Source organism: Plecotus auritus, assembly GCF_963455305.1.
Source record: "Plecotus auritus genome assembly, chromosome: 12".
Lineage (NCBI taxonomy): Eukaryota > Metazoa > Chordata > Mammalia > Chiroptera > Vespertilionidae > Plecotus > Plecotus auritus.
In genome coordinates this window covers 25,505,847-25,527,068 of record NC_137778.1, presented here as the reverse complement: position 1 = coordinate 25,527,068, position 21,222 = coordinate 25,505,847, and the positions used below count along the sequence as shown (strand labels likewise).

The following is a 21,222-nucleotide window of genomic DNA, read 5'->3' as shown; positions in this document are numbered from 1 at the left end:
AGTCAAATCGTTAGACCATGTACTAAATTAAGTCTTGCTGCACTATATTCACTTGTTCTGCAGTAGCATTTATGGAGTACTTTCTTTTTTTTAACTTTTATTATTTTTTATATTTTTATTGATTTCAGAGAGGAAGGGAGAGAGAGATAGAAACATCAATGATGAGAATCATTAATGGGCTGCCTCCTGCACACCCCCACAACCCCGGGCATATGCCCCCGACTGGAATAAAACCCAGAACCCTTCAGAACCCAGGCCGATGCTCCATCCACTGAGCCAAACCGGCCAGGGCTGGAGTACTTTCTATGAGTTGTGTACTGTTAGGCTTTGTGGGAGACGCAAAAATGGATGAAGCAGGTTCTCCAGGATTTTCTAGGGGGATAAAATTTTGCACCCAGATAAGGTTGAATATTAGGTGCCACAAACATAGAAACAAAGTGCTGAGGAAATGGGGAACATTTACATGTCATTTCTGGCTGCAAGATCCAGGAAGGAGGAAGTCCACACAGTTCAAGGATCAATGCGTTTTTGTTTTTTTTTGTACAATATTTGTAGAGGAAAAGAGTTGGTTATTTTTTCTCTACCTAGTTTGTACACCCCAATTTATTACCCCAACGGATAAAGAGGTGCACATGAGGGCACGTTTTCTTATAAATACCCAGCAGTGCTAAGCGCTCTCCTGTTCAATCCCGTAGGTTATTTCTCTCTCCAGTCTCCCGAGTCCCACATGACCGACTAACAAGGGAGCGTTTCATGAGCTCATGACACTGTGAAAGAGACACAGAAAAGAGTTCGTCTTCTTTGAGGGGGACTGGACATTAATGAAAGTATGGAAACCAGGTTTACGAGCAAGAAAACAATCGCCCCCAACTCAGAATTCTCTAACAACTCAGTACCGCTGCTGTGGCATCCCCGGGGGCGGTCCGGAGGGACGCGAACCCCTCTCGCCCCTTCCCGGGTCCCCACTCTAACAGCCCAGGTCCTGTGGTTCCTCAGGGCCCCGCCCCGGCCGCACCGTGGCCAGGCCGGGCCCCGCGCGCCGCCGCCCTCGGGAGCGCGCGCGCCGCTCCCGACGGGCCGACGTGCGCGTCCCCGATGCACCTCCTCCGCGGTCCGCACCCTCCTCGCCTCTTCCTGCCAGCGGCCTCTCCCCCTCCCTCTCGCTCCCTCCGCCCTCCCGCGGCTCCGGCTGCCGCGGAGTGAACGGGACCGGCCCGGCCGTAGAGCGCGGGCGGCGGCGGGGACGCGGCGCCTGGCAGAGTTGTTGCGGCCCTGCCCGCGGAGACGTGAGGAGGTGAGGCGGTCGCGGCTGCCTGAGGGGCCGGCGGGCGGCCGGGTGGCCAGGGGCGGCGGGTCGGGCGGGGGTGTTGGCGCCCGAGCTGAGCTGAGGGAGGAGGGTCGAGGAGGGGGCCAGGCCGGGCCGCGTTGCGAGTGGACCTCGGGAGGAGGGCACGGGGCGCGTTCGGGACGGTCGGTCGCCGCCCGGACTCCGAGGTTCTCCGGGGTGGCGGCTCCTCGCGGCCGGGACGGGCGGGGTGGGCGCCCTTCACCTGGGGGCGGGTGGCAACTGGGGCGCTCGGCCCCTGCCGTGCCCTCCTGACAGTGCCTTCGCCTCCGCTGTGACCGCCGCCGGGGTCGCAGCCGCAGAAGCCCCGCGACCTCCGGGTAGGGTGTTTTCTTGCCCACACTCGGGTTTCTTTCCGTTCGTGACCGGGTCGCGCCCTCGCACTCCCCGGTCTCCGCCCGGCACTCGCTCGGCTCGGCTGTAGAGTCTTGTGGTTTCGCAGTGTGGGATGGGCTGCGTCCTGGGCAGATCTCTACCTGCAAAGAATGCCCCGCGCGGAGTTGACCGCCTGGCCGCGACAGCCCCCGTCCAGGTCGTGGGTGCTGAGTCCTGAGAGTCGACGGAGTCAAAGTTTCTGAGACGGGCTAGTACTTCGCCCGGTTGGCCACGGTGCAGGGCTGGGCAGGGGCGCGTCAGCATGTGGACAGGGACCACCGGCCGGGCGGGTGGCCGGGCGCTGGCGGACTGGACTGACTGGGTTTCTGACCCCAGGTGTTTGTGTATGCCCCTTGTACCTCTCAGGTAGGCTTATCTTAGAAAACGTACCCCAATTTAGGTGGTCAGCGGCAGAATTGAGGGTTTCATGAAAGTGAAGGGAACCGCCAATCTCACATTAGGGAGAACTTTTGCTTGCTTGACAGATTTCAGTGCTGTTTGGAAACTGATCTCAAGGCCTGCATGTTTAATACATGTAAATTTCCTTGTACATACATGGTGGGAGGAGGTACGTGGTTGCTTGTTACGATTCTGAAAACGCAATTTCAAGAAAACCTTCTGACTTTTCTCAGACTCATGTTTATATTTGGTTTCTGCTGTACTTCCAAAGATATCCAACACTAGGACATCAGGAGATACAAACATGAAGTCTGCTTGTGGTCAAATTGGGAGTGGATTTTGCCCATGGAAAGTATTGGCCCACAAGCTGGTAGCCCTGGAAAACTGGCCTGTGATTCATTATCTCAATAGAGTCCCATATGAAACTGATGATGAAATTGCAAAGGGGAAAGACAAGATGAATTTCATGTATACATTATCATAAAATTGTATTAAGTGCTCACCTGCTTGGGGAGTTAGTTGATACTCTGAGTTAGACTGGTGTCTGTATTAAATCAGTTCAAAATGGGCTCTTTTTAAAAATATATTTTTTATTTATTTCAGAAAGGAAGGGTGAGGGAGAGATTGAGAAACATAAATGTTGAGAGAATCATTGATGGGCTGCCTCCTGCACGCACCATACAGGGGATCCAGCCCATAACCTGGGCATGTGCTCTGACCCAGAATCGAACTGTGAACTCCAGGTTCTTAGGTCAAGGCTCAACCACTGAGCCACGCCAGCTGGGCTGTGCTCTTATATTATGTATTAATAAGTCATCTGGAGAGAATTGGATGTCATTGGGCAGTGATTATATGTGAACATATTATATAGCCTTCTTTGTATGCTAGAAAGCTAGAAACAGGTAGGAGGTCCCAGTATTACTGGGGCATATAGTGAATAGACCTAAAAAGATGTGACTATAAATGTATGAAGCTCTTTTGGGGCCCGAGTTATTTGATGCCAATTTGTATATATTATAGTTGAGATAGTCTGAGAATTGTTATTCCTTTGCTACTTGTTTCATGATTCATATTTTCTTTTCATTTTAGTAGTTATTATGATGTTTTTTATTTGAATGACAGATTTTTATTAGGCATGTGAAGCAGGAGTTTTCATATTTATCAGCTCATTGATTCTAAATTTATGACTTCTAAAATTTGTACTTAAAAATTATTTTTGCCTTAACCCATACTGAATTTGTTGAATTCTTGTATATTTATTTGAACTCAGATGATACAGCATTAAAGCTGAAAGCATTTTTAGCCATTCTTTTGGAGTAGTCAAAAGAAGGAATTCTGTTGTGCTAAGTAAAAATATTATGAGTGGGAGATAGCCAGGCTTGTAGAGATTAACTTTGAAGACAGTAGTAGCAAACATTTTTTTTGTATTGAGGGTCTGCATTCTAGCTTGCCATTGTCTTGAAGTGGTGTGGGGATGATTATGGCTGGATAGAGGGTGTTTAGAGAATGAAATAGATACTGTAGCCTATCGGATTCCCTGGATCAGAGTGTTTTGCTATGTCCCACAAATGTTTTTATTTTTTAAAGGAAGATATTTTTATTGATTTCAGAGAGGAAAGGAGAGGGAGAGAGAGCTAGAAACATCAGTGATGGGAGAGAATCATTGATTGGCTGCCTCCTGCATGCCCCCCAAATATACCAGGGGAATCAGCACATGGTATATTTCAGGGCTTTTTCCACTCTTTTTCCACTGGGGATTGAGCCCACAACCCAGGCATGTGCCCTGACCAGGAATCAAACCGTACCTCCTGGTTCATAGGTCGACGCTCAACCACTGAGCCATGAAGGCCGGGCAACATACTCAATTTTTAAGGAGAGCATTGATATTCTCAGCATGGAGACTTGATTTGACTCTTGGCTTTTCATAGTAGGGAGTGATTTTCACTTTATGGTCAATGGACCCTAATAAGAAAGAGTTAATGGAATTAAGAAGAACTTGTATCTCAACATTCTCCTTTTCAAACTTCATTTACTTCCATATTGTACTCATTCAGCAGATAGGATGCCATCATTATTTGAGTAAAGCAAGTTTGTGCTCATGCTGACTCCTTTCTGACATTTTGGAGGGGATTTTTTGGTGTAATTTTTGGGGATTTTCCTTGGAAACTTTTAGGCATATATTCAGTTGATTTGAAGTTAGATTTGGGCTAAGATTTGAAATTCTGAGCCTATATTTGAAATTCTGAGCCTTCTTGTTTTCTAAATAGTCTTAAAAATAGAAAACAATTATTTATGAACACTCATGAAAAATCTGGTTACAGATTTTGTTGTGATAGACATAGTAGAGCCAGAAATATATTTAAGAAACTTCTCTCTTTGCCCAGTTTAGAAAGCTTAAATAAGAAGAAAATAAGAAAGTAATTTCTTGAATAAAAGCCTGGTTTTCCCAGACTACGAAGTCTAACAACAGTTTGCTGTGGTATTTTCCCCCTTGCCTATTCTAAATTCAGTAAGTGCTACATGTATCTAGTCCATGGCAAAAACTTAATTCCAGTAGGGAATTCTTAGTGATGGAGGTCTCATTGAGGGATGCAAGCTTATGCTGGGAAATTTGGCTTGGAAATGTTAAGTATGGAAACTTACTTTTTTACAATACTGTTATTCTCTGTACCCAGGTTCTCAGAGGGGTGGGGGCGTGGCACAAGCATTGCAATATTTGGATTTTTGTTTTCAAACTCTAGGTTTTCTCTTCCTTTCCTCCTCTTCCCTCAACCCTTCGCTAAATGAGCCTTTGCTACTTGTGGGAATATGTTGTGTCCCTCAGGTGTGTGGGGGTGAATAAAGGCTGAGAATCTTGGTCCTTTGCTGATACTTCCTAAGCCAAATTTCCACTCCCTGTAATTTGCCTCTGTTACTTTCATTTTTGCAGAGAAATACAAATTGTGGTGAAGAGACTTCATACATACCCAAGAGTAAGATTTATTGCATTGTGTAGTACATGTAGAAGAGACTAGGTGATTGTTTAGCTGAATATTTATTAAATTGTTTTGATTGTGACTTACAGTAAGAAATACATATACCCGGATTCAACACATGCACACAAAGTTGAAAGAAAAGTTTGGCAAAACAATACTTACCTTTTTAGGACCTTGCTAGAGCTGTCTCATCAAGGCAGTTATTCATTTCTCTTCCCACTTAGCTCCATGTTCAGTGACATCATGTTGGTAGCTTGAAATCAGCCACGGTGGCAGTATTTACACCAGGGGAATCAGCACATGGTATATTTCAGGGCTTTTTCCACTCTATATAGCCACTGTTAAACATTTATAGCACTCTACTGCCTACAACACACTTTGATATTTTCTATTTAATTTTACTTAAAAAAACTGGGTTTTGATCCCTAAATTTGTTTTACAGCCAGTTGATGTAACAGCTTACAGTGGTTTAGTCCACCTCTTTACTTTGCAGATATACATGCTAAAAGACTAAAGTTGAAGGTCATGTAGCTAGTTGTTAGCAAAGCCAGGTCTCTGGATTCTTAATCTGGAGTTGTTTCTAGTGGACTTCACTTCTGTCTTAACCCAAGCTGTTCATGTAGCTCAGTTGGAGGGCCTCATACTAGTATGTGCAAGACACTGCATTAAGCACTTTGAATAGAGATGCATAAGTCATGAACCTTGACCCTTAGGCCTTTGTGCTCTTGTGGGGGGTTAAATATGGAAGCAAAGATAACGAAAGGCAGAAAGTATTGTGTGGTAAAGAAATATAGATAAGGTACTACAAGAGTTTAGTGAGAGGAGGGAGAGATTACTTTTAGTTGAAGGACAAAGGAAATGGTGACTTTTAAACCATGCTTTGAGGAATGGGTAAGATTTGGACATGTTGAAATAGGATAAATAGTATATAGAGAAAGGCCTTTCTGGGCCAGGTGATCAAAAGACATAAAGGGAAAGAGCTAGTCAAGAAAGAGTCAGCACCAGATGGTGAAGAGCCTTGAATGCCAGTGCCCCTTTCTGCTTTTCAGTTTTGTTTCTGGAGTCACCCAGTACTTCTTTTTTTGTTGTTGTTCATCTTTACCTGAGGATATTTTTCCATTGATTTTTAGAGAGAGTGGAAGAGAGAGGGAAGGACAGAGAGAAATATTGAAGTGAGAGAGACACTTGGTTGCCTCTGACCAGAGCTGGGGAATCAAGCTACAACCGGTACTTGCCCTTGACTGGAATTGAACCAGGGACCCTTCAGTCCACAGGGTGATGCTCTGTCCACTGAGCCAAATCAGCTAGGACCACCCAGTACTTCTTAACATTAAATAAACTTTATATGCTGTGCTCCTGATTAGAATATGACCCAGAGAACACTTAGGTATCTATTCTTAGAGTAAAAGCTGAAGGGAAAAGTATGTGTTAGGGAAACAACCTTAAGTTTACAGTCCTAAAATTGTTGCAAAGGGGAAAATATTTTTTTTTTTTTTGTAAGGAGATACCATTATTTTTTATTTTGCCAAATAGACAGCATCAAATTGGCTGTAGCAGAGCAGGAAACCGTTTTGAAAGTCTTTTCGAAGTGCCCTCTAAAACGTGTTTTCTAAATAACTGGGACTTAATTTTTGGAGGCAGGTCTGGTTCGGACAGAAAGGCAGTTTATACAGATGCTCAGCTGAGCTGACTAGCTTTCAGAATTTAGGGCAGCAAGACCAGGTATTTCATACCACAGCCAGCTGGGAGGGATTGATAGATTTTTTTCAGTCAAAGAAGTTCCTTGGATTTCAGCATTTATGTGTGTGACAGCCTGTATGACAGGATGTTTTGAAGTCTTAGTTGGAGCTTGCCTTGTTCCACAGTGGAATTAGTTGCCTGGAAATGAAGATAAATGGCCTCAAGTTGTGTCTGTTAATCAAATTGAGGCACTGGTGGCAGTTCTCAAGGTTTTCTGTCTGCTGATGATTTCACACTTATTGCTTCTAATTAAAATGGTGTACGGTCAATATGAAGAAGCTTTATTTCTCTTTGACCCACTAGTTCTATAAAGGTAAAAGCACTTTTAGACTGTTGCCCAGGTAACAACACATACAGAGACAGTTGGAAGTGTGTGGAAAATGTTGGTAATCTTGGTAATGAAGTTGCTATAGTAAATAGCTACTTGGTTTGTAAAAGAAAGAAGAAAAAAGCCAGTTGACTTCTGAATGGTCAACAAAGACTCTTCAGGATGAGCTTTGGTTCCATAATAAGTATGAATAGTGTCTTGTCCATACTGTGTTCCTCATCTGTTTAAACTTCTGATACATAAAGTATATATATTGTCCTGTCATTTTAGGAGGTTTCAGCAGTTTCATCTGAACTGCTCCACAAGACAGCACACCCCGAGTAGCATGATAAAAGTTCAGATGCAGCCTGCCTGATACCTCCCACCAGTTGAATGGACTAGCTATTCATGTCAGCAGTCTTTTTTTTTTTTTTTTTTTTTTTTTATTCTTTCTTTTGGGGTGGGGGTGGGCAGTGAGGAAGATGTGTTAGGCTTTACAAATTGAGTTTATTAGAATCCTTACAAATTTTCTACCATCTTTTTTTTTTTGTGTGGTACAAAATGTGATGTTGATGTCCTTAACTTAAACTATGCAAACATTTTTTTAAAGATATACACATAAACATAGATGTGTCTATGTGTATGTTTACACACACACAGACACAGACACCCCCATTAGTTGTTGGAGTTTGTGGTGAAAATATAGTCTACCTGGCAAATATCTAAAAACAAATGTCTAGCTCTTTGAAGACTGTCATGTTAAATAGTCACAAATATGAAAGTAATGCATACCCAAAGGGATTTTTTATATGCCGAATTTCCAAGAAAGGGGCACATTTTAAAAGGCAAGTGTAGAACTCATTCATGTACCAGTGAAGGATTTCTCAGCCTCTCCTCTACCCCACGTATACACTTGTATTCTGCCCTCATTATTAGCAGTAATACAAATTGCAGGACTTTAAAATCAGACTTCCATTACAGAGGATGCAAATAACAAACACTATTTTTAGAAAAAAATATAAACCTGTGTTTTTCAGTTTTTAAGGTTTAAGAGACAAATAATACTAGTTTTGATAAACCATGTAGAGTATTTATTCCGTGCTTCAAGATGTGGTTATCATTTTGAGGCTCTCTGCTAAGAGCATTATGTAAATGCAAACGGTTGTTAAGGTGGTAATTAGGTATTTGCTTGAGTAGTTTGCTTCTCTGTAGTAAATTTATCTTGGTATGACACTTTGAATAGATTATACGTTAGTGAAACTTCAACCATTAAAGGGAGCCTTTACATATGCTGGCAACAGTTTGGTTTCTTAGATTATTTTACTGTAATTTTGTTATTTCAGCAGCAATTTGCATTATATCTCATTCATTTATTGTTTTAGTTCCACAAACCTCTTTTGTCTTGAATCGTATTCTTTCATTTTAAAACTTCCTCTCATATTTGTCCTGCTGTTAATGGCCATGTTTGGACTAATGTTTTGATTTGCCTTTGTCCTAGTCTTTTTGTACTAACAAAGATATGTTACTGCCTATCAAGTTGGTACTGAATTATAATTCAGTTAATGTCTTCTTTTTTCCATCCATTTCCTCCCCTCAATAGTCTAGAATAGATTCTAACACTAACTCAAAGTTCCTGGTAGTTAATGGGAAAATTGGATGTTATTATTCAAATCCTAGGACCACCTATTTGCTAGTACTAATGAACCTATAGAATTTTTATGCAAGAGTTATGCAGTTTGCCCAACCGGTTTGGCTCAGTGGATAGAGCATTGGCCTGTGGTTCAAAGGGTCCTGAGTTCGATTCCAGCCACGAGCACGTACCTTGGTTGCAGGCTCCTCCCCGGCCCGGGCCCTGGATGGGGCACATGTAGGAGGCAACAAATCGATGTATTTCTCTCACATTGATGTTTCTCTCTGTCTTTTCCTCTCTCTAAAAGATCAAGGGGAAAATATCATCAGGTGAGGATTAATAAAAACAAAAAATGTCAGGAATTATTCCTGGGCAAATCAAGCTTATTAAAAAAAATGTTATGCAGCTTAATTTTCACTAATGAATCTCGGCCTCTAGTTTTTTTTTCTTTCTTAAATTTTGGCCTGTATTTTATATTTCTTGTCAACATTGTCAATAGTTCGATAGATGAAACAGGTTTCTCCTGTTGCACTTGGTTTCACAAACACTAAAATAGCAATCTCTATCGTTTGAAGATATCAGATAGTTTTAAAAGATAATGTAATAATAGTAGGTTAGGGAAGCCTGTTTGTTTAGCAATTAATATGATACTTCCCATTTTGCATATACATCTCGGTATGTTTGTATGGGAATCATACTAGAACTTTATTATGTTCCACTGAGAATTCACTTTCCTAAAGAAGCGCTTTAGCAATTTTGTGCTTTTGAGAATTGCATTTGGAAGAGGATGACAATAGTAGATTTTAGAAATTTTGATTGGCCAAGGGGTGTCGGGGTGTGTGTGTGTGTAAAGAAAAATAGTCATTAAGCTGCAAATAACTAAAAACATTTTTGATTTTGTGGAAGACAATGTAGGTAAAACAGAGGACTTCTTGAGGTAGTGCTGCTATGAGATTCAGAGAGAATAAGGGATTTACCACAGTATTTCCTTTTTTCATAATTAATAATAATAATGAACTAACATTTGTTGAATGTTTATATAAGTTAGTTATAAGATAATGTACATTACCCAGTTAATCTTCACAATAACTGTATGAGGTAGGAGCTATTATACTATTTCCAGTTTACAGCTGAGGAAACAGGTTTAGAGTTCATTCACTTGCTTAAAATCACAGAGTTCTTAAGAAGCAGGTCTCTTTTGCTCCTAAATCTGCCTATACTAGTAGTGACTCTCAAGTCCTACTCTATATTGATGGTTCTTTGTATGGGGATGATGATACTTGCCTTGACTGTTTCATAGGGTGGTAATGAGGGTGAAAAAGGTAAGGTTTACAAAATAACACCTATAAATGTGCATGGGTGTTTTCATTTTACTGGATAGTTTTTGAGAAACCAAAGAAATCTTTGAACTACATAGGCTAGATTACATATATTATTTTGTAATCACTAATGGCATAAACTAAGTTAAACAAATGAGTATTTGAAAGGCTACACTGCAAAGTAGATGACATATTTTGTGTGAGTCCAGAGGATCAGTGAATAAATGCTAAAGGAAGGCAGAAAGGTTGTGGTGTATTGAGTAAAAGTGGGTTGGATGATTCCTAGTGACCTGAATTCTCTCTACAAGGAGGATCATATGTAAACAACAATAGGTGACTTCGAAGATCCTTCCAGCATTAAGAATCTATGAGTCTTGGTAATGGGTGACTTTTCTTCTATTCTGATACCTCAGAATAGCTAGATAGACCCAAGGTAACATTTTAATTTTAGCTGGGATTATCAACAGGCACCATTCCTTAAATGTAAATTTTTTTGAACATAGATTGAACAAACGTGGGAAAGGTATAGTTATGTATTTTTGCTCCCCCCCAATAGAAAAATATGTTTTTGAGGATGTGATGGGTAGAACAACTTAAGGTAGGTTGATACATGTTTGTACTTAATACTTTTCTTATGAGTGACCCTTAAATTTAGATTTCCTGAGTGTATATTTTCAGATAAAAGTTAATATCACTATGGGTATGAAAGGTCATTTTTTATTGTATGGAGCGTTATAGCTCTATGGCTCTTTATACAGTTCGTTTCATTCTCTGACATTGTTTTATTTACAGGGCAAAGCATGAATTCAGTATGAGAGAAGCGGAGATAAGAGACTGTTAAGGAGCCGACAGTCATATTGGAGAAACATAAAGAAAGGGGAGTGTATCAAGGATGGGGCAGCATAGGATGTGTCATACAGGAAGGTTTCAGAGGGTTATGCATCCTGGTTTGGGGTTTCAGGTATGGCTGCCTAGAGTATCTAAATTGACCTGCAGATTTTATGGAATACTAGACATAGTTCAGCACAGTATTTGCTATATAACATTAGTGAGAGATTATTTGCTTATATAAGATATCCGAATTAGGGTTCTTGACCATTTGGGTATCAGCTATTTTTAGGGAGTGTGGACCAGGTCATTTTTCTGTTCTGAATGGCTTATCATAGCATCATCTTTTTTTTTTTTTGCTGTTTTTTATAATTTTGTAGGTGTTTTATTCTTTTTTAAAAAAAATATATATTTCATTATTGATTTCAGAGAGAAAGGGGGAAGGAGAGAGAGACAGAAACATCAACGATGAGAGAGAATCATTGATCGGCTGCCTCCTGCACACCCCCTACTGGAGATCGAGCCCGCAACCCAGGCATATGCCCTTGGCCAGAATCGAACCTGGGACCCTTCAGTCCGTAGGCCAGTGCTCTATCCACTGAGCCAAGCTGGCCAGGGCGGTGTTTTATTCTTTTTTTTTTTTTTTAAATAAATCTTTATTGTTCAGATTATTACATGTGTTCCTCTTTTTTTCCCCCCATAGCTCCCCTCCACCTGAATCCCCACCCCACCCCATGCCCTTACCCCCCGCCACTGTCTTCATCCATAGGTGTAAGATTTTTGTCCTGTCTCTTCCCGCACCCCTCACACCCCCTTCCCCCTGAGAATTGTCTGTCCACTCCCTTTCTGTGTCCCTGATTCTATTATATTCACCAGTCCATTCTGTTCTTCAGATTTTTTATTCACTTGATTTTTAGATTCACTTGTTGGTAGGTATGTATTTGATGTCATTTTGTTGTTCATAATTTTTATCTTTACCTTTTTCTTCTTCCTCCTCTTCTTAAAGAATACCCTTCAGCATTTCATATAATCCTGGTTTGGTGGTGATGAACTCCTTTAGCTTTCTCTTGTCTGTGAAGCTCTTTATATGACCTTCAATTCTGAATGATAGCTTTGCTGGGTAGAGTAATCTTGGTTGTAGGTTCTTGCTGTTCATCACTTTGAATATTTCTTGCCACTCCCTTCTGGCCTGCATAGTTTCTGTTGAGAAATCAGCTGACAGTCGTATGGGTGCTCCCTTGTAGGTAATTAACTGTTTTTCTCTTGCTGCTTTCAAGATTCTCTCTTTGTCTTTTGTCCTTGGCATTTTAATTATGATGTGTCTTGGTGTGGTCCTCTTTGGATTCCTTTTGTTTGGGGTTCTGTGGGCTTCCTGGACTTGTAAGTCTATTTCTTTCACCAGGTGGGGGAAGTTTTTGGTCATTATTTCTTCAAATAGGTTTTCAGTATCTTGCTCTCTCTCTTCTTCTGGCACCCCCATAATTCGGATGTTGGTATGCTTGAAGTTGTCCCAGAGGCTCCTTACACTATCTTCATATTTTTCGATTCTTTTTCTTTTTGCTTTTCTGGTTGGGTGTTTTTTGCTTCTTTGTATTTCAAATCTTTGACTTGATTCTTGTGATCCTCTAGTCTGCTGTTGGATCTCTGTATATTATTTTTTATTTCAGTCAGTGTATGCTTAATTTCTAGTTGGTCCTTTTTCATATCCTCGAGGGTCTCACTAAATTTATTGGCCTTTTCTAGAAAATTCTTGAAAAACCTTATAACTGTGGTTTTGAACTCTATATCCAGTCATTTGCTTTCCTGCATTTCTTTCATTTGTGACCTGTTTCTTTGTCGCCACATTTTGGCTGCTTCCCTGAGTTGATAGAGTGGCTTTGTGTGGTAGGTGTCCTATAGGGCCCAGTGGCTCAGCCTCCCCAGTTACCTGAGGTGGACACTCTTGGTGCACCCCTTTGTGGGCTGTGTGCACAGTCTTGTTGTAGTTAAGCCTTGATTGTTGTTGATATCACTGGGAGGAATTGACCTCCAGGCCAATTGGCTGTGAGGATCAGCTGTGTCTACGCTGGGAGAACTTCTGTGCTGGAGACACCCTTATGAGGCAAGACTTGCTTCAGTGGGGCTTTGGTGCTCACTGAGTCTGCCCCCTGAGTGGGTCCCTTATGGATCTGAGGAGTTGTAATATGGATGGTCCTACTCTGACCCCTGGGTACACTGACTCTTGGATCTCCAAGGAGGTGCTAATTTAGCCTCTGCCTGAGGCCACCCTACTGGAGCTACAGAGAGATCTGCAGATTCCTCTTTGTTTGGGTTTTGGAGGTGCCCAGATGAGGCCCAGCCATGAAGCAATGCAAGCTGCTGTGGGGCCTTGGGCCTTCTTTTGGATGTTCTGGGTCTCTCTGACTCAGCTGCAGTTTGTTAGGTAAGTTTAGACTTCAAAGGACCAGGCCATTCATCTGCAAAAGCCTCTGCGCACAGCTTGGATGGGGCGGGGTCTCGGCAGAGCAAACAGCAATGGCTTCCCGTCAGCCCTGTCCTAAGAGGCCCCCGGGTCTCAGTGTCCCTTGGTAATCACTGCAAACACCTCTGAGAGAAAGCTGCCCTTGTGTTCCACCCGCTGCCAGACAGTCCAGTTTCTCCCCATATGAGTCTGGGTCCCAGAGTCTCGCCTGGAACTGGAGTTCAGAGCAGTCAGGAGCTTGTGTCTCCCTGCGGATTGAAAAAGCCAGCAGCATCCTCAGTTGCCAGCCCTCTCCGTACCTCTGCACTTTACTTTCGCAGCTCCTCTGAGTCTCAGTGTGCTTTTCTCTTTCCTTCTAGTTGTAGAATTTCCACTCAGCCAGCTTTCCTGTGGTTCTGGATGACGTTTGTTTTGTCTTTTGGCTGTAATTTTGAAGTTGTTGTGTGAGGCAGCAGTTTCGGTGTTTACTTATGCCACCATCTTGGTTTCTCCCCACATTAAATATCTTAAAATGTATAATAACTAATATATAAAAATATAGGCTTTGAGCTAGATGGCAGCAAATTATTTGTTCTGCAAATTAGATTACCAGCCTAAAATCTTTTTTCAGCCTGTGTCAAGCTTGTAATTGTTATGATGGCAGTGGTTTCAAGTAGGTGGAAAAGATTATAGTTTCTTTTCTTGTACTTGCTGCTTTCCAACCTTGTTCACTTGTTTTGGTGGCTATGTCTCTTATTGCCATCATTTTGGCCTTTTTGTGATGGGATTGTTATTGATCTATTTTGTGGAGTGGAAGTACCCTAAATCTGACAGACTTACTAGCTGTGTTACTTTAGGTAAGTAATCTTACTTCTGGGTTTAAATATATCTGTAAAATGAAAGTAATAATACCTCATGACTATGAAATTTAAGAAATAAAATGAGTGCAGCTGATGTGGTTAAATGTCAACCTATGAACCAGAAGGTCACAGTTTGATTTGGGCTTGGTCCCCAGTAGGGGGCATGCAAGAGACAGCTGATCTATGATTCTCATCATTGATGTTTCTATTCTCTCTCTCTCTCCCTTCCGCTCTGAAACCAATAAAAACACTTTTTATGCATGGTGCATAGAAAGTGCTCCACACATGGTTGGTATTCTCAGCCCTATTATGAAGCCAGAATCCTCATTATTTCTTGTTTAGTAGTAGCTTTATTTGACAGCAGAAAACGAAGAAATAGGGTCGGGGAGAACTGGATGACTTGGGGAATGATGGCAGAGAATCATGCTCTTGACCTCAAATGGAAGACATGGATGGGGAGGGCCTGTGGCTTTATGTGAAGGCTTACAGGTGGAACCAGATTGGATCAGATGTGGCATAACAACTACATTCTGGTGTAAAACCTGATAAACCAGATGGATTTTTAAAAATTATTATTAAAAGGCTTATAATAGTGGGAAACCAAGATGGCGGCATAGGTAAACACCTAAACTGCTGCCTCGCACAACAATTTCAAAACTACAACTAAAAGACAGAACGGACACCATCCAGAACCGCAGGAAAGCTGACTGAGTGAAAATTCTACAACTAGAAGGATAGAGAAAAGCTCACAGAGAATTGGAGGTACGGCAAAGGGTCTTTGTGCGCGCAGAGAGGAAGGGCGGCTGAGAGCCTGGCTGACTTTCTCTGGCGGAAGGGGGAAGGGAGCCCCCGACCGCACAGAACCCCAGTTCTGACTGCACTGAACACCTGTTCCGGGCGAGCCCCTGGGGACCCACGCTCTTGTGGGGGGAGTCTGGACTCTCAGGCGGAGACTCGGGAGCCGGGGAAGGCGGAGGACTGAAAGTCCGCTCGCGCCAGTGCGCACAAAGGCTGCGGAGGCTGCCACAGGCTTTCCCTAGCGGAAGGGAGTGAGAGGCTCCTGACGGCACTGAACTCCAGTTCTGACTGAAGTGAGCCCCAGTTCTGACTGCAGTGAACCCCAGTTCCAGGCGAGCCCCTGGGGACCCACGCTCTTGTGGGGGGAGTCTGGACTCTCGGGCGGAGACTCAGGAGCCGGGGAAGGCGGAGGACTGAAAGTCCGCTCGCGCCAGTGCGCACAAAGGCTGCGGAGGCTGCCACAGGCTTTCCCTAGCAGAAGGGAGTGAGAGGCTACTGACGGCACTGAACTCCAGTTCTGACTGAAGTGAGCCCCAGTTCTGACTGCAGTGAACCCCAGTTCCAGGTGAGCCCCTGGGGACCCACGCTCTTGTGGGGGGAGTCTGGACTCTCGGGCGGAGAATCAGGAGCCGGGAAAGCAGAGGACTGAAGGCACACACGTGCGCGCAAGGGCAAGGCTGACGGGAAGCCAAGACTGAGACTCCACCCCATCCAAGCTGAGCACAGAGGCTATTGCAATTTGGCAAGCCTAATCCTATAAGGCTGTCTCCAGCACCAGACTTCTCCCAGCATAGACACAGCTGATCTTTACAGCCAACAGGCCTGGAGGTCAATTCTTCCCAGTGATACCAACAACAATAAAGACTTAATTACAACAAGGCTGTACACACAGTCCACAAAGGTGTGCACCAAGAGTGTCCACCTCAGGTTAACTGGGGAGGCAGACCCACTGGGCCAAATTGGAAACCTAGCACACAAATCTACCAACTCAGGGAAGCAGTGAAAATGCGGCGTCTAAGAATCAGATCACAAACAAAAGAAATGGAGGAAAACAAACGACTGGATATAGAATTCAAAACCACGGTTATAAGGCTTTTTAAGAATATCCTAGAAAAGGCCGATAAATATAATGAGACCCTCGAAGAGATGAAAAAGGACCAATTAGAAATTAAACATACACTGACTGAAATAAAAAATATTATACAGAGACCCAAAAACAGACAAGAGGAACACAAAAATCAAGTCAAAGAATTGAATTACAAAGAAGCAAAAAACACTCAACCGAAAAAGCAAAAAGCAAAAAAAAAAATCCAAAAAGTTGAAGATAATGTAAGAAGACTCTGGGACAACTTCAAGCGTACCAACATCAGAATTATGGGGGTGCCAGAAGAAGAGAGAGAGCAAGATACTGAAAACCTATTTGAAGAAATAATGACCGAAAACTTCCCCCACCTGGTGAAAGAAATAGACTTACAAGTCCAGGAAGCCCACAGAACCCCAAACAAAAGGAATCCAAAGAGGACTACACCAAGACACATCATAATTAAAATGCCAAGAGCAAAAGACAAAGAGAGAATATTAAAAGCAGCAAGAGAAAAACAGATAGTTACCTACAAGGGAGCACCCATACGACTGTCAGCTGACTTTTCAACAGAAACTATGCAGGCCAGACGGGAGTGGCAAGAAATTTTCAATGTGATGAATAGCAAGAACCTACAACCAAGATTACTCTACCCAGCAAAGCTATCATTCAGAATTGAAGGGCAGATAAAGAGTTTCACAGACAAGAAAAAGCTAAAGGAGTTCATCACCACCAAACCAGTATTATATGAAATGCTGAAAGGTATTCTTAAAGAAGAGGAAGAAGAAAAAAGGAAAGATAAAAATTATGAACAACAAATACATATCTATCAACAAGTGAACCTAAAAATCAAGTGAATTAAAAACCTGAGGAACAGAATAATCTGGTGAATATAATAGAATCAGGGGCATAGAAAGGGAGTGGACTGATAATTCTCAGGGGGAAAGAGGTATGGGGGGGTTCATAAAGAGACTGGACAAAAATCATACACCTATGGATGAGGACAGTGGGGGGTAGGTAAGGGCAGAAGGTGGGGTGGGAAATGGGTGGAGGGGAGCTATGGGGGAAAAAAGGAGAAATAATTGTAATCTGAATAAAGATTTATTTAAAAAAAATAAAAAATAAATAAAATAAAATGGGCTGAAACCACAAAAAAAAAAAAAAAAAAAAAAAAAATAAAAGGCTTATAATACTAAGCTACATAGTACTTGATTAGAGATTTTTTTTCATTGAGCTGAGTCCAATTTATTCAAAGCTTATGGACTGTCAAATTGTTTTGTGATCATGCGTTAAGACATTTCAAGGAGTGAAGTACTTTTCTTCCCCTTTAATGCCACAACTGTTGATATCTATACTGCTGCTCCTGCTGGTGGGATCTACTATTTCCTTACATGTCTACTGTTAGTAAGGCACTGTGTTAGGTGCTGTGGAGGAATGTAAAGAAATATAAGGACCATGTCTTTCAGAAACTTGACTGTAGTGGGGAAAGTAATATGTACATGTATTAATAATAACTGATTTTTAAAAAGAGCAGAATTATTGACTGAAACAAGCTTGGTCTCTAAGCCCAATATCCCTAGTATAATTTGTTTAAAGATAAATAGTTTTGCTGGAGAAAAAAATCTTAGGTGGTTGTGTATGCTGGTGTGAAAAATTAATAGAAAAGTTGGAAACTGAAGTTTTTGACTAATGTTAATCTTTCATCTTATTTGAAAATATTATAATTATCTTGTCCTAATTCTTTCACGGGTAACTTCTAAGGATTTAAAAAATTATCTATAAATATTAAAATGTCTTTACTTTGATACCTTCCAATGTGATCATTGAACAGTTGGTTGCCCTAGCTGGTTTGGCTCAATGGATAGAGTGTCAGCCCATGAACTGAAGGTTCCTGGATTTGATTCCCATGAAGAGCACCTACCCTGGTTGCAGGCTCAATCCGGCCCTGGTTGGGGTGTGTGGGGGAGACAACCAATCAATGTGTCTTTCTGACATCAAAGTTTCTCTCTCTCTATCTCTCCCCCTCCCTTCCACTCTCTCTAAAAATCAATGGGAAAATATCCTCCGGTGATGAGTAACAACAACAAAAAGTTGGTTAATTATTCTCTGCATCATTCCAAAGTACATTAAGTTAAATCATCATGATTTAGATATTTTCCTATGACAGTATTTTATCTTAATTTGCATACCGCTTAAAAAATGTAGTGCCATATTTATTATTAAATTTGTTTGTAATATCTTTTTTTTAAAATATATTTTATTTATTTTTTACAGAGAGGAAGGGAGAGAGATAGAGAGTCAGAAACATCGATGAGAGAGAAACATTGATCAGCTGCCTCCTGCACACCCCCTACTGGGGATGTGCCCGCAACCAAGGTACATGCCCTTGACCGGAATCGAACCCGGGACCCCTCAGTCCGCAGGCCGACGCTCTATCCACCGAGCCAAACCGGTTTCGGCTGTAATATCTTTTAAATAAGTATAAAAGCTGTGGCTTGACTAGTACTTGGATATAAGAGAATCTCTAATCAGAATGCTCGCTCCTTAATCTCTCCTGGATTTCTGTTAAGATAAATTTCTTTGGCATATTCCAGTACTAGGTTGCTGACTTCTTGTTATTCAGATCTCAGCTCTTCTCATATTCTCTGAATCTTTCCCAAACCACCCAATCTGAAGTGGTCTCTTGATCATTCTAGGCTTACTCTGCCACATTGCTGACTCCTTCCCTTCATTTTTTCTTCCCATCCTCCAGTAGCATGTAAGCTCTTTGAGAGCAAGGACTTAACTCTTTGTTTCATTTCTGTTACCTCTACAGCTTCGAATAAAGCACACATAATGTTGTTGATTACAGAATGAAGCAGAAATTATTGCCCCTAACTAGCTTTAAGTCTCTCTTGAAAATTATTTCACTTTATTATCCCTTGGTTTCTTCTTCTGCAAAATGGGTGGGGGATGGAAGAGGAAAGAGATTAAATTAAGTTATCTCTAAAATCCCTGCCATATAAAGGCCTCTTAACTTGATGTGAATTTTGAGTTCTATTCAAATGGAGGTGATGAATTTGTGCTCAACTAAATTCATTTCTTACTCTGTCTTCTCTAGAAAGCGGTAGTGCATATTTATATTTGCACAATTACTGACAGCATTGGAGAGAACTCTGATTGCAGAATCAGATTTCTTGGTATATCTGGATTATTAAAGAGATCTGCAACTGGATTTCTGTAATTGAGATAAATTTCTTTGGCATATTCCAGTACTAGGTTGATTTCACCTTTTTTGCATTTATTCTAAATATCAGGAAATTTAAGTTACATCAACTTTTAAATTATTTTAAATTATGAGTGTTATGATTTATATGAAATAAAACTTAAAGTAATATTCATATAAATAAAATGAGAGTTTATATAAAAAGTAATGCTTGTAGTAATTTTGGAAGGCAGTGGGGATTGTAGACATAAACTATAGTTTTTTGTTTGGCCCATGTGGCTAGAATTTTAGACAGTTGGTCCTTTCATTCTTTACTTGGGAAGCTTCATTATTGTAATGAACAAAAACATTTTTGAAATGGGTAAAGGAAATAAGCAGACAGTTGATAGCAGAGGAAATACAACTCATAGAAGAATGTTAGATCTTATCAGTATTCAAAGAAATGTTATTAAAGCTAAATGAAATACTATTTTATACTTATTTTAAATTTTTTGAAAATAGTAATATGTAATACTGGTTAGATTTTAGTAAGGCAACCATTTGTAAATATTGCTAGTGAACTATAATTTGGCATATATATTTTGAATTGTTAGACTGTCCATAACCTTTTAATAAACCTTTGATTTAGTAGTTTCACTTCTGAGACTATCCTAAATAACTACACAAAATAAGGAAAAAATAAAAAACAGGTCTGTGCAGGAGAATACTCAGAGCATATTATTTATAGTAGCAGCATATCAGAAGCAACTTAAATTTCCATTAATAGGAGACTTTAAGTTATGATATATCTATTCTGATAACCATTATGTAACATGAAAATAATCACAAAGACTATATTACCATAAATAGGATAAATACCTATAGCATAAATATGCCTATTAAGGAAGGGTGAATATAACCATTTAAAGAACAAGATGAGGAATGCACTAAAATGCTGATTGTATTGGTATGATAGGATTATGGATTTTTTCTTCTTTTTTTAAATGTAAGTAACTTTTATAGTGAAAAAAAATGCATAAATCAGATTTTATTACTGTGTTTTTAGTAAAACTGTGGTTGCCAAATTTAGCTAATAAAAGCACACATAATATTTGGAACATACACTAAAAATTGTTTGTCTGAAATTCAAAGTTAAACTGGGTGTCCTGTGTTTGTCTGACAATTCTAATTGTGACAGTTATAATTGGGTTATAGTTGAATGTTGTTGAGAAATGTTGGAACACTGCTTCTCAAATAATTCTAACTATTGCTTTTAATTTAATTTAATTGGGAGAATTGCTCTTACAGTCTAATTTTATTTTAGGACTAATATTTGAGTGATGCTCAAAGGAAATATTCTCCAGTATTTGGCAAGAGTAATTTAGAAATCTTATTGCTTCATGAAAATGGTAATATTGGATGCTGCCTGTTTTGTAGGTGTACCGGTTAATAATGTGGATTTTTTTCATTAGATTGAGTTACACATATGTTGATATATATGCGATTTGTTATGTATGCTATTTTGTTGTATTGCTCCTTCAGATTACCACTTGTTCCGATCGATGGCACATGCACTTTCTGAGTAGCAATTCAAAACGTATGAAGAAGGGGCATTTGGGTCTCTGAATGGTCTGCCTCAAAACAAGAAAAGTTCTATTGGGACGGTATCCACAAATTACCTGAAAGATGGGGGAAATGTGTAGCTATCGATGGACATTACTTTGAATAAAGCACTTCTGATGTTTCTCTTGAAATTATCGTGTTTTCTTTGGATTACAAAATCCGCATTTTAACCGGTTAATAGTTATTCTACACTATTAACCGGTTAATAATTAATCCGCATTTTTAACCGTTTAATAATTAACCGGTTAAAATTCGGATTTTGTAATCCAAAGAAAACACGATAATTTCAAAAGAAACATCAGAAGTGCTTTATTCAAA

The 21,222-nt window shown here is 40.8% G+C and overlaps 1 protein-coding gene across 3 annotated transcripts in view; it reads left to right on the top strand.

Annotated features, from left to right (window-relative positions):
- RABGAP1L (RAB GTPase activating protein 1 like) overlaps positions 1-21,222 on the top strand; it is a 516,407-nt gene that overhangs the window by 34,758 nt on the left and 460,427 nt on the right. The window contains exon 1 of one of the 3 annotated variants that reach the window (XM_080648355.1): positions 1,075-1,294. The exons of 1 other annotated variant lie outside the window; for it this stretch is intronic. The gene's annotated coding sequence lies outside the window, so the exon portion shown is untranslated. Of the gene's footprint in view, positions 1-1,074; positions 1,295-21,222 lie in introns of those variants that run through there. One more of the 3 variants, XM_080648353.1, reaches the window with a different exon arrangement.